This window comes from Acomys minous (genome assembly GCF_964271855.1).
Source record: "Acomys minous genome assembly, chromosome: 9".
Taxonomy (NCBI): Eukaryota; Metazoa; Chordata; class Mammalia; order Rodentia; family Muridae; genus Acomys; species Acomys minous.
In genome coordinates, this window is record NC_140490.1 from 109,668,982 (window position 1) to 109,687,630 (window position 18,649).

At 36.9% G+C, this 18,649-nt stretch overlaps 1 protein-coding gene across 6 annotated transcripts in view; it reads right to left on the reverse strand.

Moving 5' to 3' along the window:
• The window catches only part of SYT1 (synaptotagmin 1), a 527,282-nt gene that overhangs the window by 343,099 nt on the left and 165,534 nt on the right, over positions 1-18,649 (reverse strand). For 5 of the 6 annotated variants that reach the window (XM_084796605.1, XM_084796607.1, XM_084796609.1 and 2 more), the window contains one exon: positions 5,714-5,779. The exons of the other annotated variant lie outside the window; for it this stretch is intronic. The gene's annotated coding sequence lies outside the window, so the exon portion shown is untranslated. The remainder of the gene's footprint in view (positions 1-5,713; positions 5,780-18,649) is intronic. 6 annotated transcript variants of the gene reach the window in all.

Below are 18,649 nucleotides of genomic sequence, written 5' to 3' on the forward strand. Positions count from 1 at the left end.
GTTCGAAGAAATGGAGACAGATGCTGTTGCCTGTCCTTCCTGCACTCTCACAGTCCCCACTTTGCAAGCGGTAAATACTGTGGCGGCATATGAACTGTGGATTCGCACAGCTTTGTGGTGGGGCATATTCTGGGTAAATACCCATTTTAAGAAATGAGAGATAACACCTTAAAATAGATTTGTTATATAACTCTCTCATATGCTGAAGACTGCCCATTTTTTTGTGGCTCTCTCAGCCTTTTCATTGTATGATAAATTTGTCTATGGCTTTGCTTTTGATGAGCCACATTGATAATTATCCAATTTCCTTGTAGTTGAACTGGATATATTTAGAATTATGTAATTGTGCAATTTTTAAGGTCAGGGTATATGTATCTTTAGAAGCATAATAAGATTTGGCATTAAGAGGCGAAGAGGGGTTGGTGTTGATAGTCCATAGCGGCATTATAAAGAGATTTTCATGGTATTTTCAAGAGAAAGACTGAAACAACACTCCCAGTTAATTTGGTGATCAAAGACTTCAACAAAGATAACTAACTGAGGTACCAAAAATGTTGATAAATGCATAAATAGTCTTTATCACAGAGGCATACTATAAAAATATGCAATTTTAGTACTTGACATTTGGTTTAGGTGGAAGGATAATTTTGTAGTTTTAACTTTAGTTACCATATACAAATGTTCTGTGTGCTTATCATGAAAGGTGTGAGGCAGTACTATTAAACTACCTTATTGCATCTTGTTTTGTTCTGCTTGGGTGTCATCTCTTGGAGGTCTGCTCTTTTCTAAAGAGAAAAAGAAGAGGAGAAGACCTAGTTGGGAGAGGAGGTGTAGGTCAAGCTTGGAGGAGTGGAGGGAGGGAAAATGTAGTCAAGATGTATAACAAATAAGAACACAAACAAACTGTGCCATACTTTGGACTACTGCCTCTGTAACATGCATGACAAACAAACTTATGTGTATAGTACTCAATGCAATAATTTGGAGGTAAGGGAGAAAGACTTTCTGTCACTCTGCGCATCATAGTGCCTGTTGACTCGGCTCACTGCTGGGTCCAGAAGACCAAGGCTTTGCGCCTTCTTCTGGATGCTATGAAAGGGAGCCACCCTACTTCCATGTCTAATATCTACATTTTCTTTAAGAGCAGGATAATTTTGGCCAGCGTCTACTGACCTTCTTTCATCCTTCATTGCTCCCTTCTCCTTCAGCCCATGCAGATGTGTAAAAGTTATACATTTTTAAAAGAATGTTTCTTTGATAACTCAAAGGAGATGCTATTAATAGCAATTATATAATTACTATTTATGGGTGCTGTTGTATGAATAGCTATAATAAGAAGTTATTCTTTACATTCTCATAGAAAAACCTATAAAACCAACATTATTTTCACTTTTGCAGAGGAGACAGAGGCAGCCTATGCACTCTGTTTTTGGAGACAGAGCTAGCAGGTGGTAGAAATGGGACTTGAATTGTACAAACATTTATAAGTACAAAGGAAAACAATGTCACAATGCTGCCCAATAGCAAGCTGCAGCAGACAGAGAAGAGAGTGGATTATAATCACAGAGGATCAAAAACTGGTTATTCAGAGAGCTGATGCATTTGATTTAATCTCTATAAAGAGATTTTAATTCAGTAACATGGCTGCTCTGGCAAGGGACCACATCCAGGCTGGAATACAGACACACCTTTAAATCCCTCTGGGTGGAATACATACTTTTAATCCCAAACAGTGACATCTAATTCAGGGACAAAGTGACAAATCAGAGAAAGATTTGACAGAATGAGTCAAGAGATAGGATATGACCAACTCTCACCAGGACAGAAAGGAAAAAGAAGCTACTTAAGAGCAGCACAGACAGAGCACGTGAGTCAGTTCAGTGCAGTTCAGGGAGTTCAGTTAAGTGCAGTTGAGTTCATGGAGTTTACAGACAGATTTTCCAAGCAGAGCAATCCAGTGAGAAGCTGAGAGAAGTCAGTTTGAATCAGTCAGCTCGGGGAGGAGTTTTGAGTCAGAACACTTGAATCAGCAAGCCAGAGCTCAGAAAGAACAAGAAAGGGTGAATTTATTCAGCAGTAAGAGGCTAAAAACATTCCAGGCCTAGGTTAGCAGATGGAGGGCTGGAAGCTGAAACTTTCATGGTCCAGATTTTCAAAAGATCAAATTGCATAGATGCTAGAAGCTTCCAGGCCTAGGTCTAGGAATAGTTAGGTAGGAATTCACACAACTTGGGTACAGCTTTCATCTCATCAGAGGAAATAAAAACAACACTTTTATAAGACCCCTGATATTCCCAAACCTCTGTGACTCTGCACTTACACATTTTAAAACACAAATGATTTCTGAAAGGAATTTCCCCTATATGTTTCCATTGCAAATTTTTGAATCAAGGAAAATTATATTATTCAGAACAAAAGAAAATACTACTGAAAGCACAAATAAAAGCTAAAAATACAGTTCTAGAAATGGGCTGGGTTGTTTCAAGTACCCGAACGTGGTACTTTAAACCATAATGTGGAGTGTGCTAACTCTACCGCATAAAGACAACACATGTCACTCATTTAATGACCGCACAGACACTCAGTGGAGGCTTAACACATGTAGAGATATACTACATTGCCCTAGATGTCAGAGCTAATAAATGGTGCAGCTGGTTTTTGAACCCAGAGTTTCCCAAAGGGAGTTAGCTACACTGAAACTATTTGGTGTTTGAAAAGAAAAAAAAAAACTTGCATCAGGGAACTATGCATTAGCTACTAAAAAAAATAAAGACAATTACAGAAAACATTTTAACCAATGTCTGAAGGAAAGAAACAAAAATTCAAAATTATGTTTTGATTTTTAAAATAAAATATTGAGGAAAGAATATTAAATAACTTGACTACTGCTAATAAGATGGGGTACCTTGAAAAGACCATTTCTTACTGCAAGTCAATAATATAGCTTTCTTTATTTTTCTACTACCCCCGTTATGCCATTATTTATAGAGAATGAAAAATGCCTTGCCTCTGCAGGTTGTCTGTGCTAAGACTGGTAACTTGAGAAGAGAAAAAATAAAGATCGATTTTTAACAGTAACTCTACCTATTGATTAAAAGGAGGTTACCTTCATGCAGTATTTAGTTCTCATTTCCGTCATCTGTTTTGATAATCAGCTAAAATAAATCCCATGTCTAGTAGAGTCCTTGCAACCAAATAAGGACCAAACAAATTCATCTCCTCCCCTCTCATGTCCCTCCCCTCCCCATCTCTCCCCTCTTTGTCCTCTTTCTTCCTTTGTATTTCATCTCTCCATCAGTCCCACCGTCACTCTCTATATGAGAACTTTTAGTCAACATTAACACATAGGAAAAAAATGTTAGTTGGCTAATTAGACCAGAATCCTCAACTCAGTTGCTAGATATGAGAGCTCAGGTGAAGAGCTTAGCCTGCCTTACCCTGCTTGTGTTAGAGGAAGCAACCAGCAAAACGCAGCCATTAGACTAGAGCACTTGTTTTCATTTATTAATTAGTTTTTGTCGAGACAGCCTTGCCTGTCCTGGAGTCACTTTGTAGCCCAGGCTGGCCTCGAACTCACAGAGATTAGCCTGCTTCTGCCTCCTGGAGTGCTGGGATTACGGGTGTGCTCCACCACACCCAGCTAGACTGGACTGCTTGTGCGTTTCCTCCAGCTCTACGGAACTATTACACTGTAGCTGCCACGTCGCCACCCTCAAACCCCACTCAGGCTTCCAGTGTTTGATAACAGTGAGCGGTTGCTTCTAATAATGAAAGACTTGACTCAGCGGAACTGTGAGGATCATTGTCAAATAATATTTATTCACAGAATAATTCAGAGAAAAACATTTTGGTTAAAGTCTTTTTTTTTTCCTAGTAGAGTATTTCTTACCAAAGTGGAAACTTCACACTCTATTTGTCATCCCAGGAAAGCGAGGGCATTAATAATAGTTGTACTTGGAGCGAGGACATCAACTCCCACAAGAATTTAGTAAGGTTTAGCAAATCTAGAATAATGTGAATAGTTCCCAAGGAGTATGTCTGAGTGTCTGAGTGATTTTTTGATGTTTCCTCTGTTATTATCATTATCTACTGTAATCAAAGAGAGTGGACCATAATGTCTTTCACTATGTTACTGAGCTCGCAGAGATTGAGAGGAAAAATATTATTTAAAAACAGTTTCAATAGACCTTTATCCCCAAGACCTTATTTTAATCGCAAAACTTTTGTGAAATATAAATGCCATACACTGTAAACTTTTTTTTTCTAGTAATATTTTACTTATCCGCTTTCCCCACCTTAAGCTGTGAACTTTAAGCCAATATCATAGGGGTTTGTATGCCTCTCCTATGTTAAAGCCTTTACACTTATGTTTTTAATTTAATATAAATAATAAGAACTTTATTCTTTCTGATAGGACTATTTTAGTATGCACCAGGAACTTCCCCAGTGCATTTGTTTGCCTATTGTGCTTTACTCTGGAAACCGACAACTCTGAGGTAGCAGCCTCTTTATAGAATAAAGGAGACATGAAGATACTTCTAACAGTTTAAATCAGAGTATCTTTGTCCACAAATAAATTAATATATATTAACGGAATAAATTACATGTACAGAAGCATACATGTTTAGATTAGACTTGGGTTTTTCATTGTTTATGGGGCTAGCTTTGAGTAACTTTAAGCAACGCTTGTTAAATAGAAGACACTCAGAGGCTGAGATAACTAAGTCACAAGCAACACACAAAGATGATGCACAGGTCCCCTGAAAACAAGTCATTCTCTTCAGGATTACTTCAAATAAATAAGCAAGTCTCATTATAAGAATGTGAACCTTCCCAAATGTGCATAACTAAATCCTACCTCAATTGACAAATGAAAATACAGAGAACTTTATCAGTGCATTCAAGCAATACATCAAATAACTGTGTATAAAGAAGATCAGTAAAGATGGTCATTAATAATGTGTGCAGTGATGGTACCGCTAGGGCTCTGAGAAAGTGTGACATTTCTGTTTAGATTTTTGGAGAACTACAATTTCCAGCTAGTTTCAGACCAACAATACTATTAAAGTCATATGATGTAGGCAATTAAACGTTATAGGCTTGTTTGCATCTCAGTATCCTTTATAATGTCATCAAATCTATCACAAAGTGATGATATCAAGATACACACAATTCTGCCTAATAAAAATATATTTAGAAATCTATTACTGGTAGAAAACCGTAGCTAAAAAAGAAAATAATTTCGTTGGAAAGAAATAGAATAAGGAGAATAAGCTATGGATTTTAACTTTTAATGTAATTATTTTACATACTTCTGTTTAATGACACTAAATAAGCTATATTAACCTTTAAAAAATGTCCAAAATGAGTATTTTTTTTATCATCCACAAGAAAACTAAACAGTGTGCTTATTACAATTTCCGACTTCTTTCCTCTTGGAATGATTCAATGTTACTCAAAATGTTTGGAGTCAACCTAAATATTTCAGCACCAGAGATGGTATCACACAGATTACCTGCCCACTTATCTAAGAGGATTATAGGATAAATTACTTCCAGCGGGCGCTAGTGAATCGAAACTGAATTTCAGAATGCACCACTAGCTTGCGATTCTATTTTCTAATCTGAAACATTAGGAAGGTGAATATTTGTGCAAATGATGATCTAATTTTGCAGAAGGGCTGATATAATTATTTTGTCATTAAAACACTTACTGTTCTGCTGGGGGTATTCTGGTGTATTGGGGTTTTCTGTTTCTTTCAGAATCTCCTTTCTTCAATCTAAAACAAAAGAAAACAAAACATATAATAACCACTTAAGACTGTCTTAAATAGGATATTCATTTTATTAGTATTTCCAATTTATGTTTCTGCAATATATCCATCTAAATACAAAATATGTTGCCAATATGACTATTTAGTATACACAATACAGTGCAGAAAAAAAAATAGAACTTTAAGCTTTGTTTGAGAATTTGACCAGGACTATGTTGATAATTTACATACTCATTTTATAAAATGTAAGTTATAATATAATGTTCCTTATAGTGTGTCAGTTTTAAGAATGAAAACAAGAAAATATGATAGAACATTGAGCCATTATACTTATTGTCTTGCACAATTTCCAGTCAATTCATGTCCATTTCTATATCAAGAATTGATGAGCACTATAAATCAATCTCATACATTTATCTCAAATTTTACATATTTTCCTGGAGTTGGAAAACCTTCAATATGCCATGTCTACTTCTCTAATTTTAGAGCTTAATCATGGTCTGGGTATAAGCCAATCCTCTTGTAGCACATTGGATATATCTGTTAACAAGCGTATTTACAGACATATAAACCCATCAAGCATTAAGGAGAAAAGTAAGTACACATTAGTATATTAAACATACAGCATTCAATTTAGTATCATAGAGTTAAGATCTAAAGTCCATTTTAAGAGTCTATATCATGATTGCTTTAATGTTGTAAATTATATAATGTAGCCGAGAATTTCTGATCTGCTTTGACAAGGTAGGAAACCCATACATGAAAAATTAACGATACAGGAGGTAAGAACCTTCTACTACGAGTCCTCATCACTCTCAGTTCTCTGAACGTGAAGTTCATGGAAACAACAAAAGATTTAAAAATAGGTTTCCAATAGCCTTCCAGTCTGTTCAACAGAACTGTTAACCAGTACAGTCACAGCCTCTCTGGCTTCCGGCTCGTGGACGTGCTGAGTGGAACAGATCTGACGTGACAGCTATGCTTCTCCAGCCGCACTCGCTGCGTCTGTTCTGTTTGGTTTCCAAGGGGTGCTTTCATTTTAGTCCTGCTCAAAAACGCAACTGCCTTCTAGTAAAACTCAGGAGCAACACGGATGTTCAAACGCGCTTAGATCTACCTGACTGCCTTGTAACATACGATTTCAAGCCACAGCCAATTTTATGTAAAGTCCCATTAGATTGTCGTAATATACTGCCATATCTTCTTGATGTAAAACTGAAAACAAGTTTCTATGTGTGTGCACATTAAAACACAGTGCCATGCAGCACTTTATAAGAAACTGGAAAATGTGTTAGAGAAAAAAATGTATGCTATCAAAATATAAGAGAAGATTTGATGTTATACATACTTACCATTATAACCCACCAAGGGTCAGGCTTCCCTAAGGGATGCTGGGGAAGGATTAAACAGCTTTTGTGACTTAAGCTACCTACAGGGCTTTGATTTCATTTTGGTTTTACAGGAAAACTGTTACAAAGATAAATGGGCAAGCCCTCTCTACTATAGGGAACAAACAACTACACTTAATCCATGCTCTGAATATGCTTGTATACAGTGTTTTTACGGCAGCTAGTTACTGTCTCCTTAATGTATAAGTGCCTTCTTTTTAATCTAGATGGAAAATAAAACAAAAATCAGGCTACATCACTGCTGTGGCCCCGTTCATCACTTACCTGCCTGTAAGTGAAGGCAGACCCAACCGTTAGATCCACTCAGCTAGCTTCTTTCTTGTATTATGTCTAGTTTTTCTTTTATGATTTGACATGTAACTTAAAAAATAGTAACAACATGTGATGGAGATTGATTCACATTCAGAATTTTAGATGCACCAAGATAGGAAAGATGTTTTCTTCAAGGCTGTCAAATATAAACAGCCAAAACACTAAGAATGTAACATTTAAATCATTCCTGATTGTGTCATGGTTCTTCTTGCTATAGGTGGTTTATTGTATACACATGAAATAATATAAATGTCTGTGTAAAAAATAAAAAATGCTTAATTAAAAAATAATGCTTCCTTTGGTAGGTTTATGTATTTTCATAAAATATTAGATACACTCAAAGCCGATAAAACTGATAAGGTTTTATTGTTATTTTCATCTATGTGGGCTTGAAAAGGAGGAAAGAATACTGTCTGAGATTCACAGATGCTCTGGGTGAAGTAGACAGCAAGTGAGCCATTTATAATTTGTAGCTTTTATGATAATGTAATGTACAGAATTAAACCAAACATTATATGTTTTAGATACTATGAACAGCGTACATGCTTTATGTTTTTTTTTTTTTACCATTTTTAATGGGCACAAAATCATCCATAGTAATTTTATATTGGAGCCTTAAAAGAAGCGCCTATAAAGCTTTTAAAAATATGCTTATTTCCACGCTGATAATGATTAACACTTATTTTTAGTTATGTCAAGTGTTCTGTTTTTATGGAGATACTAACCTTAACTAAGTGCTCACTGTGGTGGCGTCCTGTGAGATAGTCACTTAGGGTTGGAATGAGAGCACAATATGAAATCTCTCAAGGAGGCCACACACAAACACTATCTCTGAGGCTCTAAGTCAAGCAGCTCATAACAGAAGCCCAACCCCAAAGCTTTATATGCCAAAGCTCTAAGATGTTGATACAGTCACAGCCTTCTCTCTTGGATCACATCTGACAGGAATGCTGAGATTCATGGCTAGGCTACAGCTGTAAGGCTGAGCAGTAATGCTCTTAGCACAGAGATGTCTAATCCTGAGGGATTTGGTTAGAAATCTTTTGGCTTGTGTTCATATTCTTGGAACAACAGTCAGCAAGCAGATATTTCTTGAAAACAGGACATTATCCAGGTCATTACTGAGTGGATGTAAGCTTTTAGCTACATAAATAAAACATTTTATTTATAAGTAAACAAACAAACAAATAAATATACATGAACACACTGCATGGTCAGATGACATGTACGGTTGAAAGTGGGGGATGAGGAGCAGCTGTCAACAGCATCATTGCTACAGATGAGGAAGTTTATTTATGGACTGTACATTAGGCAGTGGGACTGTGCCAGAGGAATAGTGCCCATCACTGATAACTATTATGTGCAATGTAGGAATAAAACCAGAGCATAGAAAATACACTGAAATTTCCAATAAAGTAAGAAGTTATGACATCCCCAGTCCTCAATGAAATTTCCAGTGGTTGAAAATATATTAATGGAATATGTCATATTTAATTTTTATATGTGGATGATATGTATATCATGTATGCATCCTTCAAAAACAAAATAAAAATATTTGTAGAAATTTTAATATCTAAAACATGTTGTATGTTGCTTAATTTTGTAGATAGAATTTTGATTAGAATCCCATATTATGAGCTACTGCTAAATAAACTGCCTATGCATGAATATTTATAGGTATACAAATAGAGAGAGAGAGAGAGAGGGAGAGGGAGAGAGAGAGAAGAAAGCTAGGGAATGCTGATGTAAGACAGTAGTGCAAACAATTGGTGAATCCATACAAGGGCACATGGGGACTTGAATTGTTCTTTTTAAAGACTTTATTTATTTTATGTATGAGTGCTCTTTCTTCATGTACATCTGCATGCCAGAAGAGGGCATCAGATCACATTATAGATGGTTGTGAGCTACTATGCGTTTGCTGGGATTTGAACTTAGTAACTATTGAGTCATCTCCTCAACCCCTCTGAATTATTCTTTTGTTAAGAGTCTAAAGCTACTGTGAAACAAACATAATAAATAATAGACTATAAAACTATTTTCAAAATACACAGAATACATGGAATAACTGAAAACAGTATGCCATTTGCCCATTTCTATATTATTTTTAAAAACTGTGGCTATTTTTAGTTCATTCAGTAAATATAAGATTGTCTTGCATACAATTATAAAAGATTAAACAATGCTTATTTATATAGTATTATAAAGCATTAGACAATGAAATATAAATAATATATTAAGTGAAGCAGTGGACTAAGAAATAATTTCTAACCTGGGTGGTGGTGATACACACTTTTAGTCCCAGTGCTCTGTAAGCAGAGGCAGGTAAACCTCTGAGCTCAAAGCCAGTCTGATCTACAGAGTGAGTTCCAGGATATCCAACTCTACACAGAGAAACCCTGTCTTGAAAAACTAAGAAAAAAAAAGAAAAAAAAAAAAAAAAGAAAAAGAAATGCCAGTAGGTCTATATAAATAGCAAAAAATGTACCAATATAGATTTTATTTGAAAAAGAAGATTTTTAGGACAAGGAAACTTTTCTATTTTTCTCCTCCTTCTCTTCCTCCTTCTCTTCTTTATCTAACCATTTTGACAGCCACTTATGCTTGAGTCTACCAGCCTGTCCTAGTTATGATGGAAGCAAACGTTTAGCAACAAAGAAGAAAAAGGGGGAGGTAACAATGAAGGAATTGCTTGTTTTGCCGTTACAACACTTCATTTTACAAGTCAACAAATACTAAAGCATTTGTTGGCAGTTGGAATTACAATAATCACATGCTGGGTTCAACCATGTTTAACATTTTCATTATACTCAAAATAATTATTTTAGAATAGGGGTATGAAAATGAGGCAGAATGTAAGAGCCAATCTGTACCTGAAAAGGAGGATGGGAATTAATTAAATGAGAAGCTTGGGAGAAGTTAATTGGGGCTGAGTAAAGATAAGGGCACTATCAAAGCATAGAGAAAAGAAACTGTAACAAAAGACATAGCAGGATGTCCCATTGCACACATCTAGGAGAGAACATCTTTGCAGAATCCTAAGTAGAAGTGTGCCTAGGGCTGCCTCGGTTGGCTTCCCAACTCCTAGAATAGTTCCTGTCACATAAATAAATGTTTGTTGAACGAACAATATTGTATATTGACAAAAGTAAAATTCCATTTCATCTTATACATTTTTGGTTCTTTCTCTATCCAGTGTTTGACCCCAGGAAAATCACTTAATCTATTCTGACCCCAATTTCATCATCTGAGAAATGAAAGTGAAAAAAGGTCATTCTCCAAGGTGCCTCCTGGCTGGAAACACTTTTGTGTATAGTTCTGTTTATTAAAGCAGTCAATTGGGACCATTTCTCTAGAAGATAATATCCTGATATGAGTTCTACATGAGAAGAAATGGAGAAAACAGAAAAGATGAATAATGGAGTAATGCACTCAGTCAAGTAATGAAAAATAAATCCCTCTGAATGGAAGACTTTTACGTAGGGGTGGCTTAGGGTTTTTGTATGCATGAAGTGACATTTACAGGGACAACTGACAAAAATATGTAGATGAAGGACTCTTTGTATGCTGATTTTTATTATAGTTAGAATGATATCACACATTGCTTGTACCCTTATCTAGATAGATAGTAACAAAATAAGGTATCAAACTTGGAATGCCCATCTTGGAGAAGAGAAGGATAGAGGAAACTCAGCATCTCTAACAATTCCATGGAAAGATCTCAGACTCAGGTCCTATCTGGCAGAACTTCTGCCATATCTGTGACTTCTTCCATGTCATAACCATGGCTTCCTTTGTACCTCTTTGTTTTTATGATTCCTCTGGCCCTACGTTCTATAGCACCATTCAATAACGCTTACATGTAATTGATCTATGTCCCTATTTCAACTGTGATGTTTTTCATCTTTCCATCTAGAGTTGGCCATAGACCCATATATATCCATGCTTCCTTTAAACGAGGTAATTAAAATGAGTGGATGTCTAGGCAATATTCCAATAGTGTGGAGAAGAGAAGGATGGACGCTGAGCTCAGACACGGAAAGGTATGTTGTCTGGCAGCTACCCAAAATGTCTTCCAGCCATCAAACCCAATTAGTGACCTTAAGAGCCTCTACTTTCCCTTGCTAATCATTGTCCAAATCTCACACACATTTTAGTTAAGATGGGTCAGGTTACCTATGACGAGGGTGAAAGGTACAAAGACATTTAATGACAAAAGTCTAACTCATTTTTAAAAGCAACAAAGCTAAGGCAGGATATTTGAACACTGGGGTCTGATCCACGGCTGAGGAGAGGAGAGGGGAGGAGAGCAGTTTTCTTTATTAGAAGAGAACAGAGTGTGTCTTATGAGTGTTTATTCAACTTACGTCCAATGTAGCACACAATGGGTTCAGCATTTGTATCTCTGGGTTTAAGAGGGTATTAGGTTAATAGAAAGGGTTCAAAAGCAAAGGAAAGTACAAGGGACATATGGCTTGAAAGAATAGGTCCAAGCTCAGAGTTCTATTTCTGGTTTAGTAATTTTTTGTTGCAGGAGGTAAAACTCAAGAGCATCCTGTAAGTCAGGTAAGCATACTGCCATTAAACACCATTCACTCTTATGAATAATTTCATAAAGGTAAAAGTCATAAAAAATCTTTCCATAGAGTTTCAAATTTACTATATAAGCTCTCTCTCTCTCTCTCTCTCTCTCTCTCTCTCTCTCTCTCTCTCTCTCTCTCTCTCTCTCTCTCTCTGTGTGTGTGTGTGTGTGCGTGCATGTTCTGACAGGGCAAAGATATGAAATGAAAATACATTGATTCTACTTTCTTGAGTTTCTGGGTGTTTGACTTGGGAGGATAGGGTAGCATTTCTCTAGAAAAATTTAGGCTGACAGAGAGTAAATGATTCATGCAGACCTTGGCTTGCTACAAATTCAAAAACAGTATTGTTCTGGGGAGCATACAAAAATGACATGTTAGAACACTGCGTGAGGATGTCTCTAGCTCTGTGCTTCATCATTTGTGCTGTGAGTGCATTTCATCACCATCCCCTGTGGTGGCCAGGGTATCAAGGTACTAGAGCAACCAGGATAGTCCCATAGCCATAGAGGAAGAGTGCTTTGGTTTCCATCTAATGTACATCTCAAAAGCTGTATGATAGAGACTGTCCTCTTGAGGGCATATTATAAGTGATTAATTACATGCTTAGTTTGGAAAAAGCAACAGAGGTCAAAAATTAAGACTACTACTTAAGAAAGTACACTCAGTAGATAGTGTCTACTTATCACACTTATTATCACAGGCAGGAGGTGATGTAGGTGTTAAATATCGTGATTTACATATAAGAAAGTGAAATTCACAACTTTCTTCTAGTAAGTGTTGGAGCCAGAATCTAAATTCAGTTCTGTCAGCATCAACATCCAATTTGGACCTAGCAACACAGCTCTGTGCTTTTGTTGATGGACTTTGAGAAGGTAAAAAACAAACAAACCTGTTTTGTAGGTCTTTGTTTATCACGTATCAGGTGCATCATACGGAAACCATTGACATAAGGTTGTAATATCACTGCTTCATGTAGAAAATATATCTATGGATTTATTTGGATATCCTTTATGAAAATAGTTGACTGCGTCTAAAATTGAAGCTTTCTGACTATATGGTCAGTTTTGGAGAAGGTTCCATGAGGTACTCAGAAGAAGGTATATTCTTTTGTGTTTTGGTGAAATTTTTGTAAGTATCTGTTAGGTCTATTTGATTCATAATGTCTCTGAGTTTCATTATTTCTATGTTTAGTTTCTTTCTCGATGACCTGCCCATTGGTGAGAGTGGGGTGTTGAAGACTCCCATTGTTAGTGTGCGCAGTATGATGTGTGATTTAAGCTTTAGTAATGTTTCTTTTACAAATGTGGGTGGCTTTGCACTTGAGGCATATATGTTCAGAACGGAGATGTCATTTTGGCGATTTTTCCTTTGATGAGTATGAAATATCCTTCCCCATCTCTTTCGATTGAAAGCTTATTTTGTTAGATATTAGAATGGGCTATTTCAGCTTTCTTCTTGGGTCTGTTTGCTTAGAAAACCTTTTACAACCCTTTATTCTGAGGTATTGACTATCTTTGTTGCTGAGGTATGTTTTTTGTATGCAGCAGGATGGTGGTTCCTATTTTCACATACATTTTGTTAGCCTGTGTTTTTTGAGGGGAGAATTAAGTCCAATGATGTTGAGATATATTAATTACCACTGACTGGTAGCTCCAATTATTTTGATGGTGGTGGTGATTGGTGTGTATGTGTGTGTGTGTGTGTGTGTGTGTGTGTGTGTGTGTGTGTGTGTATCTGTATGTGTCTGTGTCTATGTGTGTGTGAAGGCACAACAAACCAAAACTTATGGGACACTATGAAAGCAGTGCTAAAAGAAAAGTTCTCAAAAAACAAAAAACAAACAAACAAACAAAGACAAAAAGAAAAGTTCATAGAATTAAGGGCCTTCATAAAGAAATTGGAAATACCTCATATTAGTAACTTAAAAGCATACTTGAAAGCACTAGAACAAAAGAAACAAAGACACTCAGGAGTGGCAGGAAATAATCAAACTCAGGGCTAAAATCAATTAATTAGAAAATTGGAGGGCAGTACAAAAATCAACAAAATCAAGAGCCAATTCTTTGAGAAAATCTACAAGATAGACAGAGTCTTAGCCAAACTAACAACAACAAAAAAGCAGAGAGCCAGTATCTAAGTTAACAAAATCAGAAATTAAAAGGCGGACATAACAATGGCCACTGAGGAAATCCAAAGAATCATTAGGTCTTACTTCTAAAACCTATACTCAACAAAATTGGAACATATAAATGAAATGGATAACTTTCTTGAGTTAAATCAAGATCAGGTAAACAATTTAAATAGTCCTATAACCCCAAGAGAATAAAAGCAGTCATCAAAAATCTACCAACCAAAGAAAGCCCAGGACCAGATGGTTTTAACACAGAGTTCTACTAGACTTTCAAAGAAGAGCTAATACCAATAATCCATAAAATAAGAACAGAAGGAGCATTGCCAAACTCATTTTATAAGGATATAGTCACCCTTATTTCTAAACCACACTAAGTCTCAACAAAGAATGAATTTTACCCCAATTTCCCTTATAAACATTGATGCAAAAATATTCAATAAAATACTTGCAAAGTGAATCCAAGAACACATCAGAAACATCATCCACCACGATCAAGTAAGCTTCATCCCTAGGATGTAGGAATATACAATATACAAAAGTATATGAATGTAATCCACCATATAAATAAACTGAAAAAAACCACAACCATCTCATTAGATGTTGAAAAAGCCTTTGACAAAATCCAATACTCCTTCATGTTAAAAGTCTTGGCGAGATCAGCGATACAAGGTGCATCCCTAAACATAAAAAAGGCTATATACAGCAAGCCTATTGCCAACATCAAATAAATGGAGAGAAACTCATAGCAACTCCACTAGAATAAGGGACAAGACAAGGCTGTCCACTCTGTTGATATCTATTTATTATAGTACTTGAAGTTCTAGCTAGAACAATAACATAACTAAAGGAGATCAAGGAAATTCAGATTAGAAAGGAAAAAGTCAAAATATCTCTATTTGTAGATGATATGATACTATTCATAAGTGACGCCAAAAGTTCTACCAGAGAACTCATAGGGGTAATATATATCTTCAGCCAAGTGGCTGGATACAAAATTAACTAAAAAATAAAAACAAACAAACAAACAAACAAAAACAGTAGCCCTCTTTTTTTGGTTATCATTGCGTTGTTTTGTTTTTCTGAGACAGCGTTTCTCTGTATAGCCTTGGCTATCCTAGACTAGCTTTGTAGACCAGGCTGGCCTAGAACTCACAAAGATCTACCTGCCTCTGCCTTCCCCAGTACTGAAATTACAGGCACATGGCACTGTGTTCAGTGCCAGTAGCCCTCCTTTATACAAATGATAAATGGGGTGACAAAAAATTAGAAAAATATCACCCTTCACAATAGCCACAAATAATATAAGATATCATGGTGAGACTCTAACATAGCAAGTGAAAGTCCTATATGAGAAGAACTTCAAGTGTCTGAAAAAAAGAAATAGAAGATTTCAGAAGATATGAAGATCTTCCATGCTCATTGGTTGGTAGGATTAACATAGTAAAAATATCCATTGTACCAAAAGCAATTTACAGATTCAATATGATTCCCACCAAAATTCCAACACAATTCTTACAGACCTTGAAAGAGCAATTCTTAACTTCACATGGAAAGACAAAACAAAATAAAACAGGATAGCTGAAACAGTCCTATATAATTAATATACAATAAAAGAACTGCTAGAGGCATCACCATCCCTGATTTCAAGCTGTATTACAGAGCAATAATAATAAAAACCACAAGGCATTGGCATAAAAACAGACAGGTTGATCAGTTTAATTGAATCAAAGACCCAGAAATAAACCCACACACCTAACAGACACTTGAGTTTTGGAAAAAAAAAAGAACAAAACTATACAATGGAAAAAGAAAGCATCTTCAACAAATGGTGCTACTCTAGCTAGATGTCTACATGTAGAAGAATTAAAATAGATGGATATTTATCACCCTGCACAAAACCCAAGTCCAAGTAGATCAAAGACATCAACATAAAATCAGATACGCTAAATCTAATAGAAGAGAAAAATGGGGAACAGCCTTGAACACATTGATACAGGAGGCAACTTCATGAACAGAACACCAACAGCTCAGGCTCTAAGATCAACAATTAACAAATAGTACCTTATAAAACTGAAAAGCTTCTGTAAAAAAGGATACCATCAATAAGAAAAAGAAGACAGCCTATAGAATGGGAAAAAATCTTCTCTAACACTACATCTGACAGGGGGCTAATATTTAAAAAAAAATAAAGAACTCATGAAATTAGATACTACCAAGCCAAAAAAAAACCCGAATTGAAAAATGGGGTACAGAGCTACACAGAATTCAAGAGAGGAATCTCTCATGGCTGAGAAGCACTTAAAGAAATGTTCAGTGTCCTTAGTCATCAGGGAAATGCAAATTAAAGTGACTCAGATTCCATTTTACATCCTTCAGAATGCCTAAGATACAAAAACCCAAGTGACAGCACATGCTGGTGAGGATGTGGAGCAATGAAACAGCGCTCCATTGCTGGTGGGAGTGCAAACTTGTACAATCACTTTGGAAATCAATCTAGTGCTGTCTCGGAAAATTGGAACTAGTTCTATCTGAAGACACAGCTATACCACTCCTGAGCACATATCCAAAAGATCGTCTACCTTATCACAAGGACACTTTCTCAGCTATGTTCATAGCAACTTTACTTATAATAGCCAGAATCTGGAAACCACCTAGATGTTCCTCAACAGAAGAATGGATAAAGAAACTGTGGTACATTTACACAATGGAATACTACTCAGCTATGAAGAACAAGGACATGATGAAATTTACAGGCAAGTGGATGGAGCTAGAGTGAGGTAACCCAGACCCAGAAAGACGTGCATGGTCTGTACTCACTTATAAGTGGATATTATCCATAAAATGCAGGATAACCATGCTACAATCCACAGACCCAAAGGAGCTAAGCAGCAAGGAAGGCCCAAGGGAAGATGCTTGAATCTCACTCAGAAGGGGGAATAAAATAGACATTAGAGGTGAATGGAGGGAGGGAACTGGATAGAAGGGGGGGTCACATCAGTTGTGGGAAGGGAGGACAGAGAACTTTGATAAAGAACTGAAGTCAATGAGGGGGTACAACTCTGAGACATGGGACTGGGAAGGTTCCTGGGAGTCTACGTAGGTAACCCTAGATGAGACTCCTAGCTTGAATGGGCCACTTCCTGTAGCCAGGCACTACTTCTAGTAGAGGTAGGGGGACACTAACCCACCTACAAAACCTTCCACCTAAAATTTGTCTTGCCTGCAAGATACGCAGGGATAAAGTGGGGGCAGAGATTGAGGGAATGGCCAACCAATGGCTGGCCTAACTTGAGACCCACCCCATAGGAGAGAGCCAACCCCTGACACTATTAATGATACTCTGCTATGATTGAATAACTGTCTTCTGTGAAGCTTCATCTAACAGCTGATGAGAACAGATGCAGAGACCCACAGACAAACACTAGCAGAGGGATGAGCAGAGGGAAAGATTGAGAAAGTTGGGGAGGATAAGAATTCCACAAGAAGTGAGTATATGTCATTTGACTCTTTCTGCTTCTGGGTTAACTCACTCATTCTGATCATTTCTAGTTGAATCCATTTGTCCACAAATTTCCCATGAAAGTCTTCCCTTACCAGGAAAGTAGGACAGAGGGGAGGACATCCTATTGGGACTGTAGGTGAGAGAAGCATGGGAGAATGGGGGAAATAGCAGGATTCAGAGGGTCCTAGAAACCTACAAGAAGAACATTATGATTACTCTAACCACATACCTGATGTGATGGCCAGGGGATGTGGTTGAATATGAGGCACCAGAGCTCATGTGAAAGTCAGACCCCACTCTCCACTCAACTGTGGAGAATGTCCTGTCCATGGCTAGATCTGGGTAGGGGTTCGAAGTTTACTGCACGTATTGTCCTTGGCTAGTGCCATAGTTTGAGCAGGACCCCTGGGCCCAGATCCGCCCATCATAATGTTCTGGCCCCTAACCACATACCTGATCACTGGGACTTAAATGCATATTTTTTCTCAAAATTAGAGTCAACAAGTCATGAAACACAAAGTTGAAATAATCATGCAAGGGCTCAGTGGTAAAAGCTTTGAGTGATGACTGGACAATATAAAGTCCACACCCATAAAACACCTACCCTGGGCATTCTCTAGACCATTGGATATTAGGAAAGGATGGTCTATTTAAGGCCCAGAAGATGTTTTCTTCAGATCTTGTCATCTCCTATTCTTCCCAAAGGACAGCTGCAGAAATCCCAATTTCTCTTCTCCACTGCAGGTCACAGGAAGCAGATAAACTCTTTCCTAGAGCCATAATCCTTAAAAGCATTCTCTGTAAAATTGACCTGATTGTTAATGCAAAGTGCAGCCTCAAAAGAACACTCTGAGTTGCTTTGTTAGATTTTTAGGTCATAAAGCACACAATGCTAAAAGGGAATTCCTGTGGGTTGAAGAGGGCTTCAGAGCAATCTTG